A 10,953-nucleotide genomic window follows, 5' to 3' on the forward strand; every position below is an offset into this window, starting at 1 on the left:
GTGCGTCATCTCGCGAGACACGAGATTACGCTCACAGCCGGCCCGCGCATGCGCATCGCGGGCCGGCAAAAGTTTGAGGGGGGTTACATCATCAGCCTGCCAGCCAATGATCATCGCTGGCAGGCTGATGATTTTTAAAAAAACAAATCAGAAGCCAGTTAACACTTTATATTTATAAATATAAGGTGTTAAATGGCTTCTCTGCTCCTCTGCTGGTCCTTTTCGTCAGTTGGTCTCAGCAGAGGAGCAGGCATCACAGTAAGTAGCCACCAAACACTTCACTTAGCCCCAGCACCCCAATTAACCCCTTGATCACCCCTGTCAATCACCTAGTGAAAGGGAAAAAGTGATCAGTGTAAACTGTCACTTTCTTTTTCCACTGGTATTGACTGTTAGGTTTTAGAGGATAGTTTAGGCCCCTTGGTTAGGTAGTTAGCGATCGTTTAGCGCCCAGCCCACCGGACCGCAGTCACTGATTCGCGTATCGCTAATCAGCATTTGTACTTTTATAGTATCTGTAAGTGATCAAAACTGATCACAGTCAGATCTATAATAGTATTAGTGTCACCTTAGCTTGCCCTCCACCCAAAACGCAGTGTTTGCCCGATCAGACCTGATCGGTTGCCCACATGTGCGTTCACCCACTGCCGCAGTGACAAAAATTTATTTATTTTTTTGATCACTGCACAATCACTTTACAAGCGCTGCGGCGATAAAAAAAAATCAGTTTTGATATTTTTTATCAATTGCAGCGGCCTCCAGTACTTCGCTAGCCTCCCATTTGTAAGAAAGGCTTGCTTTTTTTTCTTGGGTAGTCTCAGGGAATACCCCCTAAATTTAGTTGACCAAATGGCAAACAAGGGGTAGTCTTCTGAAGAGGCCTACAGGCTTCTGACGCAGTCGGATGAGGAATGGGGAACCCTCATCTGACGAATCCAGCGGGTCAGAATATGAACCTGTAGAAAGCAGTGGCAGTCTGACCCAAAGTTCGGACGAGGAGGTTAAGGTCCCTGATAGCACCAGCCGTACCCGGCCCCGTGTTGCTAGACCACAGGTTGCGCAGGATCCGCTTCAAGGGCAGCAGAGTGGGGCTGGCGCGGTCGGATTACGTGATGAGGCATACACCAGCAGCGCAGCCCATCCTGGACCTAGTACCAGCACTGCCGTACAACATGGTAAAGTGGCGAGCACCAGAAGGGCAGTTGAAGCTGGTACGGTGGCACGTGCAATAGTTACCCCGTCGCAGCCACCGCACAGACGGGCCCGTTGACCCCCCTAGAATCCCTGAGGTGCTGGCAAACCCTGATTGGCAGTCCCCAACTTCAGCCGCACCATTAGTTCCCCCTTTCACCGCCCAGTCTGGAGTTTGGGTTGACACAGCTCAGATCGGTTCGGCACTGGGATTTTTTGAGCTGTTCTTGACTGCGGAGCTCTTGGACTTAGCAACTTATAGCCGCCAACCCGAGAAGCTTTTATGCCCAGTCTTCCCGGTGGAAACCCGTCCAAGTTTCCGAAATTTAATAATAAAATTTTTCTGGGCCTTCTCCTCAACATGGGTCTAACCAAAAAGCATGAATTGCGGTCATATTGGTCCATGAACCTAATTCATCACATGCCCATGTTCTCTGCTGCTATGTCCAGGACACGATTTGAGACCATCCTGCGTTTCCTGCACTTTAGTGATAACAGCACCTCCCGTCCCAGAGGCCACCCAGCTTTTGACCGGCTCCACAAAATTCGGCCCCACTTCAACACCAAATTTGCAGATTTGTATACCCCTGAGCAAAACATCTGCGTAGACGAGTCCCTTATACATTTTACCGGGCGCCTTGGCTTCAAACAATACATCCCAAGCAAGCGCGCCTGGTATGGGGTCAAATTGTATAAGCTCTGTGTAAGGGCCACAGGCTATACGCACAAATTTCGGATCTATGAGGGTAAAAGATCAGACCCTGGAGCCGGTCGGTTGCCCTGACTACCTGGGGAGCAGTGAGAAGACAGTCTGGGACTTGGTGTCACCCTTATTTGGCAAGGGGTACCATCTTTATGTGGACAATTTTTACACAAGTATGCCCCTCTTCAGGCATTTGTTCCTAGAACAGATTGGCTGCTGTGGCACCGCGCGACCTAGTCGCTGGGGCTTCCCCCAACGGCTTGTTAACACCCATCTTGCAAGGGGGAGAGGGCTGCCTTGTGTAACGAAGAACTGCTCACGGTGAAATGGAGAGACGAGCGTGACGTTTACATGCTCTCCTCCATTCACGCAGACACGACAATACAAATAGAACGGGCAACCAGTGTCATTGAAAAGCCCCCCTCAGTCCACGACTATAACCTTCATATGGGAGGGGTGGACTTCAATGACCAGATGTTGGCTCCTTATTTAGTTTCCCGACGCACCAGACTCTGGTATAGGAAGGTGTCTGTATATTTTATTCAATTGGCTGCATATAATAGTTTTGTTCTCTACAGTAAGGCTGGGAGAACAGGATCCTTCCTCAAATTTCAGGAAGAGATCATCGAGAACCTCCTGTATCCAGGAGGTTCCGTGGCCCCATCCACCAGTGTAGTGAGCCGTCTACACGAGCGACATTTCCCCAATGTCGTTGCTGGTACCTCAACCCAACTGTCACCCCGAAAAATATGTTGTCTGTAGCAGGAGTGGAATAAGGCGTGACACCCGCTATTTCTGTCCTGACTGCCCTGACCACCCTGCCCTATGCTTAGGGGAGTGTTTCCGGAAGTACCACACACAGGTACACTTAGCATAGGGATTGCGTTACACAGGACAGGCACACAGGGCTATTAGGGCCCATTCACACAGAGGTGCTGCAAACCTCTTCTTTCACCTGGGACAAAGTGCATAATGTACTTTGCCACATCTTTGGGCGATTTGCGCTTTGCACATTGTCCCATGGGGAAGGCGAGGTTTGTCCTATAAAGGTAAAAAAAATTAAAAAAATCACCAGTAAGCAAAAAAGTTAACGTTCTGTTCAAAAAGTTTAATAAAGTTTATATGTTCCGTTCAAATGTTATTATAAAGTTAATAAATTTATTGCGTTGCGGACTGTTTTTACCTTCCCGGTGGACCAACCGATCGACTAGCTGCAGCACTGATGTGCATTCTGACAGAAGCATTGCGCTGCTGTCAAATTACACAAAAGTCGGTGTATGCGGCGCTGCAAGACGAGATTTCTGCTCTGCAGTAAAAGATACGTTTGCCGAGGCATATGAGCTGAGGAGGCGGCGGTGTTCATATGCTTTGGCAAGAAAAAATAAATAAAAAATCCCGGAAATGATTTATTTATCCACATCGATTGATGTGAATGGAGAAATCTGGTTTGCAAGGGCATACGAGCTAAGTGGGTATGGATGTTGGGTGGAGCTCCTATGTCCTGGCAGACGCCTTTCCCCTCCCTTTTTTTTTTTTTGGCAGAGAATTTTTCATCCACATTGATTGATGCGAATGAAGAAATCTGTGCCGTTCATTTTTTCTTTCAGCCCAGAGGCTGAACGGAAAAAAATAATCTTACCCGTATGCTCAATATAAGGAGAATAGCAGAAACTCGTAATGCTGGCCATACATGTAATGATTGCGGAGACCCTCAAATGCCAGGGCAGTACAAACACCCCACAAATGACCCCATTTTGGAAAGAAGACACCCCAAGGTATTCACTGAGGGGCATATTGAGTCCATGAAAGATTGAAATTTTTGTCCCAAGTTAGCGGAAAGGGAGACTTTGTGAGAAAAAAACAAAACAAAAAAATCAATTTCCGCTAACTTGTGGCAAAAAAAAAAAATTCTATGAACTCGCCATGCCCCTCATTGAATACCTTGGGGTGTCTTCTTTCCAAAATGGGGTCACATGTGGGGTATTTATACTGCCCTGGCATTTTAGGGGCCCTAAAGCGTGAGAAGAAGTCTGGGATCCAAATGTCTAAAAATGCCCTCCTAAAAGGAATGTGGGCCCCTTTGCCCACCTAGGCTGCAAAAAAGTGTCACACATGTGGTATCGCCGTACTCAGGCGAAGTTGGGGAATGTGTTTTGGAGTGTCTTTTTACATATACCCATGCTGGGTGAGAGAAATATCTTGGTCAAATGCCAACTTTGTATAAAAAAAAATGGGAAAAGTTGTCTTTTGCCGAGATATTTCTCTCACCCAGCATGGGTATATGTAAAATGACACCCCAAAACACATTCCCCAACTTCTCCTGAGTACGGCGATACCACATGTGTGACACTTTTTTGCAGCCAAGGTGGGCAAAGGGGCCCACATTCCAAAGAGTACCTTTCGGATTTCACAGGCCATTTTTCACAGATTTTGATTTCAAACTACTTCGCACGCATTTGGGCCCCTAAAATGCCAGGGCAGTATAACTACCCCATAAGTGACCCCATTTTGGAAAGAAGACACCCCAAGGTATTTCATGATGCGCATAGTGAGTTCATGGAAGTTTTTCTTTTTTGTCACAAGTTAGTGGAATATGAGACTTGTAAGGAAAAATAAATAAAATCTTTATTTTTTTTTTTTCACAAGTTAGCGGAAAATGATAAGTTCTATGAACTCACTATGCCCATCAGCGAATACCTTAGGGTGTCTACTTTCCGAAATGGGGTTATTTGTGGGGTTTTTCTACTGTCTGGGCATTGTAGAACCTCAGGAAACATGACAGGTGCTCAGAAAGTCAGAGCTGCTTCAAAAAGCGGAAGTTCACATTTTTGTACCATAGTTTGTAAACGCTATAACTTTTACCCAAACCATATTTTTTTTTCCCACATTTTTTTTTATCAGACATATAGAACAATAAATTTAGAGAAAAATTTATATATAAATGTCGTTTTTTTTGAAAAATTTTACAACTGAAAGTGAAAAATTAAATTTTTTAGCAAAAATTTCGTTAAATTTTGATTAATAACAAAAAAAATTAAAATGTGAGCAGCAATGAAATAACACCAAATGAAAGCTCTATTAGTGAGAAGAAAAGGAGGTAAAATTCATTTGGGTTGTAAGTTGTATGACCGAGCAATAAATGGTGAAAGTAGTGTAGTGCAAAATTGTAAAAAGTGGTCTGGTCATTAAGGGTGTTTAAGCTAGGGGAGCTGAGGTGGTTAAAAGGCATTCCATTTTGATCTGTCATAATAGAAGTCTATGGGAATCATAACGGATCCGTCTGGTTTCCGTTATGCAGAATGGAAATAAAAGTCCTGTCAGCAGGACTTTGTTTTCTGTCTTGCATAACGTGAACCAGATGGATCTGTTATGCTTTCCCATAGACTTCTATTATGACGGATCAAAAAGGAATGCCATTTAAAGGCTTCCGTTTGGCATTCCGTCATAATACAAGTCTATGGGCAGCATAACGGATCCGTCCTGGTTCTCGTTATGCAGGACTGGACTCCTGCATAATGAAAACCAGGACTGATCCGTTTGGCTGCCCATAGACTTGTATTAGGAAGGATCAAAACGGAATGCCTCTTAAAGGCTTCCGTTTTGACTTCAGTCTTATGGCTTCTCTTATTTTCCGTTATAGCCATGTTATAACAGAAAACAAAACTAAATTCATAACGCTGATGTGAACCCACCCTAAGCCGTACTTACATGCTTCCTCTAGGCCATTTTGGTCCACTTTGCAATGCTGATGTCACATTGGCAACACGTGACAGCTGCAGCCGACCACTGGCCTCAACAGGTCACCTTTTTGACCAATGACTGCCGCAGTCACATGATGTCATGACAGAAGTGCCCTGTAATCTAAGACAGTTTAGTAATGTTTTTTTATTTTACACCATTAATCCTACCTGAGCCCCAATTTTGCTAACCTCAGACAACCCCTTTAATGTGTATGACTTCTACCTGTGGGTCTCAGCTCTTGTAGCTAAAAAAACACAGTTTAGAGACAACTGGTATACAATATAAAAAATGTCCAATTTTCCAATAGAACATTTCACAATTGTAAGGCCTCTTTCACACGGGCGAGATTTCCGCGCAGGTGCAATGCGGGAGGTGAACGCATTGCGCCCGCACTGAATCTGGACCCATTAATTTCTATGGGGCTGTGCACATGAGCTGTGATTTTCACGCATCACTTGTGCGTTGCGTTAAAATAGCAGCATGCTCTATATTGTGCGTTCATCACGCAACGCAGGCCCCGTAAAAGTGAATGGGGCTGAGTGAAAATCGCAAGCATCCGCAATCAAGTGCGGATGCGGTGCGATTTTCATGCATGGTTGCTAAGATGACAGTCTATTCACTGAATTATTTTCCCTTATAACATGGTTATAAGGGAAAATAATAGCATTCTTTATACAGAATGCTTAGTAGGTGGTCAATTGAGGGTTAAAAAATTATTAACTCACCTCCTCTTGATCGCGTAGCTGCAGGTCTCTTCTTACTTCTTTAATCTTGAGCTGCCGGCTAAAGGACCTGTGGTGACGTCATATCACATGGTCCAATCACATGATCCATCACCGTGGTGATGGACCATGTGATTGGACCATGTGATCTGACGTCACAACAGATCCTTTAGCCGGCAGCTCATGAGTTAAGAAGTAAGAAGAGACCGGCAGCTACGCGATCAAGAGGGGAGTTAATTATTTTTTAACCCTCAATTGACCACCTACTAAGCATTCTGTATTAAAGAATGCTATTATTTTCTCTTATAACCATGTTATAAGGGAAAATAATAACATCTACACAACACCGAACCTGAACTTCTGTGAAGAAGTTCGGGTCTGGGTACCACAGTCGGTCTTTTATCATGCGCGTGCAAAACGCATTGCACCCGCGCGATAAAGACTGAACAACGGAACGCTATCGCAGTCAAAACTGACTGCAATTGATTACCTACTCACGTGGGTTTGCCGCAACGCATCCGGACCCGCTCGTGTGAACTCAGCCTAAGGGTACACTCGCATCTTGTGAGATCTGCATCTGTACCTGTATACTGTTTTAATGTGAACTGCATCCGTTTTGCAGTGCTGTTATGGGCCGCAAGGTTTTTACAGATGAAACATGAAGTACATTGCAAAACTGTGCAAATTTGAAGTAAAAACAAGTGGTTTTCAATAGTAACATGTGAACATACGCTTACAAAATTAGTCTAGCTTGACTGACCTGGGTCTGTCTGTTTCTGCTTACCACGTTATGCATGCCCTAGCCATGGGCAGTTTCTGGCTACACCTCATTCTCTGAAAACTTTTTTCTCTGGCCACTAGACTTCAGATCTTTGCAATCATTTATCCATCTCTGTTGTTGAAAAAGGTGATGTGTTAACTTAAAGATGTTATCCAGGAATTGATAATGATGACTTATCCTCAGGATCGGTCATTATTATCACATCTTGGGGTCCAAGGCCCGGCATCCCTGTCGATCAGCTGTTTCAGAAAGCCACTGCTCTCACTGGAGCTCTGGTGAGCAATGCAGGCTCCTGGCAGCTCTTCAAGCACAGCACCGTACATTGTATAGTGGCTCTGCTTAGTATTGCAGCTCATTGACTTGAACAGGGATGAGCTGTGCCTAGGTCATGTGACCGATGAACAGTGATGTCACTGGCCTAGGAAGAGGCTGCAGCGCTGAAAGCCCCTTCTAGCAGCTGATAAGCTTGGGTCCCCGATGTTCCACCTCTTCAGATCTGATACTGATCACTAGGGATGAGCGAATCAACCTTGCATAAAATAAGTTGATTTACATAAAACTTTGAATACTGTACAGAGTGAGCAAAGTTATTACTTTTCGAAGTCTTGTGAGACTAAGGGTAAAAACTTTGTAAATTAATTTCTACTCTAAAAAAAAAACTTGCTACTGAACTCTGGTTCGGTTCCAAGGTACCACCTGAAATAAACAGCAGTCATGATGAGAATACTAATTTGGGTTTGTGCATCACTGAAGATCATCAGATGCAAAATATGGTCAAAGTTGTTTTCTGGGGAAGAAAATGAACATCTACTCCACCCAGTTCAGACATATAAAACAAAAACTATACAATAATCGTATACTGTATCGCCGGACCACCTCAACATCTCTCCCCTCAAATAGGAGGGTAGCCTGGCTCTTGAAGAATTCTTTACACTGCAGATAAAGAAGGCCATAAAGGATAAAAACCCTGGACCAGCTGGATTTGCCCCAGTGTTCTACAAGGTTCTCAGTAGTTAATTGAAACCATTCTTACTCAAAGCATTCTAGGCCAGTGTTTCCCAACCAGTGTGCCTCCAGCTGTTGCAAAACTACAACTCCCAGCATGCCCGCACAGCCAAAGGCTGTTCAGGCATGCTGGGAGTTGTAGTTTTGCAACAGCTGGAGGCACACTGGTTGGGAAACACTGGCAATATCTAACAATTTTTTTCTCTGCCAGGCACCCATTTCCTATATCTGAGGAGGCCACCATACATCTCTATCTTTTTTTTTTCCCCCCCATCTGGCCTACCTAGCTAATGTCCCCTGAACAACCAGTACATTATAGGCACTGGGGAAATGCATTGGGATGCAGCATTGTTCGAGGTTCTGCTATCAAAACCAGGCTATAGAAGGGACTTCAAATGTTTAGCCACTTAGAAGTGGGGTTGCCCCTTTCAGGGCGGGTGCTCTGCTTTTAGGCAGGGGTAGCCAAGAGAGAACTCAGGGACAGCTGGCCTGACTCCAATAAAAACACACTTCTCAGGTGGAACCAGGAGGGACTATTTGATCTCCAATGAAAGTGGAATACTGAACCTGTGGACATTCTACATCGTTATCCATCTGGAGACATCAAGCCTGGTAGAACTGTGAGTAACACTGGGTTCACATCTGAGCGTTTTACAGCGCGTTCCTGCGCACTGTAAAACGCTCAACAAGGAGAAACCAATGATTCCCTATGGGAATGGTTCACACCTGGGCGTTTTACAGCTGTAAAACGCCCTACACTCAAAAAAGTTCTTGAGCTTCTTTGGGGCGTTTTGTCGCGCGTTCCCGTACATAGACTTTCAGGAACGCGCGACAATGGGCGTTCGCTTGTCACTGTATGCGCGATTGTAAACGCCGTTACAATCGCGCATACAGAGCGCTCCTTTCAGAACGCTCAGGTGTGAACCCAGGGTAAAGATGGGCTGGGTGTGAAACACACTTATGCCCAATCTTAGCTCCTTAAGTCAATATAATTGCTGTTCAGATTGTGATACCGGACCTATTATGATTAATTAAATAATTTTTGGATTAAGTGTGGGATTTTAGTTGATAGTAAAAGGTTATTTTTTTAAACTGGTTATTGTTTCAATTCTATAGTCCATTTTCTAGACCCTATATTGTGTAATCAGGGATTCAGGTCCATTATCGTTATTAATATAGACATCAAGCTCTATTTTTATTTTTTATTTTTTTTACACATGTAGTTACCTTGAATAAAAAAAGTTGCAACAACTTTTAGTCTGCAATCTTTATTCCCTCATTCATATTCAGACCCCATTATGTTCAGTTTGGTACCTGCTCCTACTTTCAGACATTTCTCATATTGATGTGTCTCTCTCAGTAATACATGCTGGATCTGTGTGCCTAGGATTCTGCTGTCTTCCCCTGCAAACTGCCTTGTGTATGCTTTCCTTCCTATCCACAGCTTGTATAAGCTGCCCTTCTTGGATTCTCCTGCCCCCACCAATGCTATTTCTAACAGTGAGAGAAGGGAAAGAACAGAGATCTGACAGATTATTGTCAGATTCAGATGCACCAGCAGCCAGGGGCAGAATGACCATAGAACCTAATGGCCTTAGAATCTACTGGGAAATTTCCCGGTGGACCGATGCTCAGTGGACTCTCTCCTAAGTGATCTGCTCCATATCTTAAATCAGAGACAACTGGAGGAGGAGAACATAAATTGGCAGCTATTGATGGCCACCAAAGAGGGCTTTTGGAGTCCCTCCCTCCCCACTGTGACGCGAACGCCACTGCGGCACCTGAGGGGTTAATAGATGCAGATCGCCGCACCCTGTCATTGAGGCCGGGTGCCGGCTGTCTGATAGAGCTGGAACCTGCCACACACATTTTTATTAACGAGTTAAATACATTCATTGGTGGCGCAGTGCACCTCCTCCCCCCAGTGTTATAATTATTGGTGGGGCAGTGACATCCCCCCACCCCAGTATTATCTTCATTTGTGGCATTGGGCACAAGATCCCGTCCCCCTCCTCCTCAGTAATCTCATTCGTGGCAGTTTCTAATCGGAGCCCCAGCAGTGTAATCGCGGGGCTCCAATTGGTTACCATTAGAGTTAAGCGAATTTCCCGTTATGAAATTCGTTTGCGATTCATTTACTGGTAAAAGGTGAATTGCGTTATGGATTCAGTTACCACGGATCATAACGCAATTCTATGACGGGAGGCATTTCGTTATTCATTCCGTTATAATAAAAGTCTATGGGCTGCATAACGGATCCGGATCGTTATGTAGGAGAGGACTGAATTCCATCATAGAATTGCGTTATAGTCCGTGGTAATGGTATCCATAACACAATTCACCTTTTACCACCAAACAAAGCGGAAATTCGCTCTTCTCTAATCACCATAGTAGGTGCAGTGTCGTGGCCTTGAACCACATTTGAGTGGCTGTCTGCACAAGCTCATAAGCTTTCCAATTTTAGTTTGTAAGTTACAAGAGAACAGCTACAAAATTGTCACTGGTGCTGTAGGGGGTTCTTGGAGAATGACAGAACATTTTTGGTAGGTAAGGTTGCCCCCTAGATCAAACCTTTATGAAATACGGTAGTAACATTCTATTTTAATTGTCTCTTCTGTGCTGAGATCCATCTCACTATAGAGATGGCTCACCTACCAATGCCACATGGCCTCATATTGCTAATTAAGCACAATGGGGGTCTTTGAGTAAGGCCTCATGCATATGACCGTTGCCTGTTTTGCAGTCCGCAAAACACGGATACTGGCCGTGTGCATGTTCGGCCCATAAGTGAACAGTCTATCCTTGTCCGT

Source organism: Bufo gargarizans, chromosome 5 (genome assembly GCF_014858855.1).
Source record: "Bufo gargarizans isolate SCDJY-AF-19 chromosome 5, ASM1485885v1, whole genome shotgun sequence".
Classification (NCBI taxonomy): domain Eukaryota; kingdom Metazoa; phylum Chordata; class Amphibia; order Anura; family Bufonidae; genus Bufo; species Bufo gargarizans.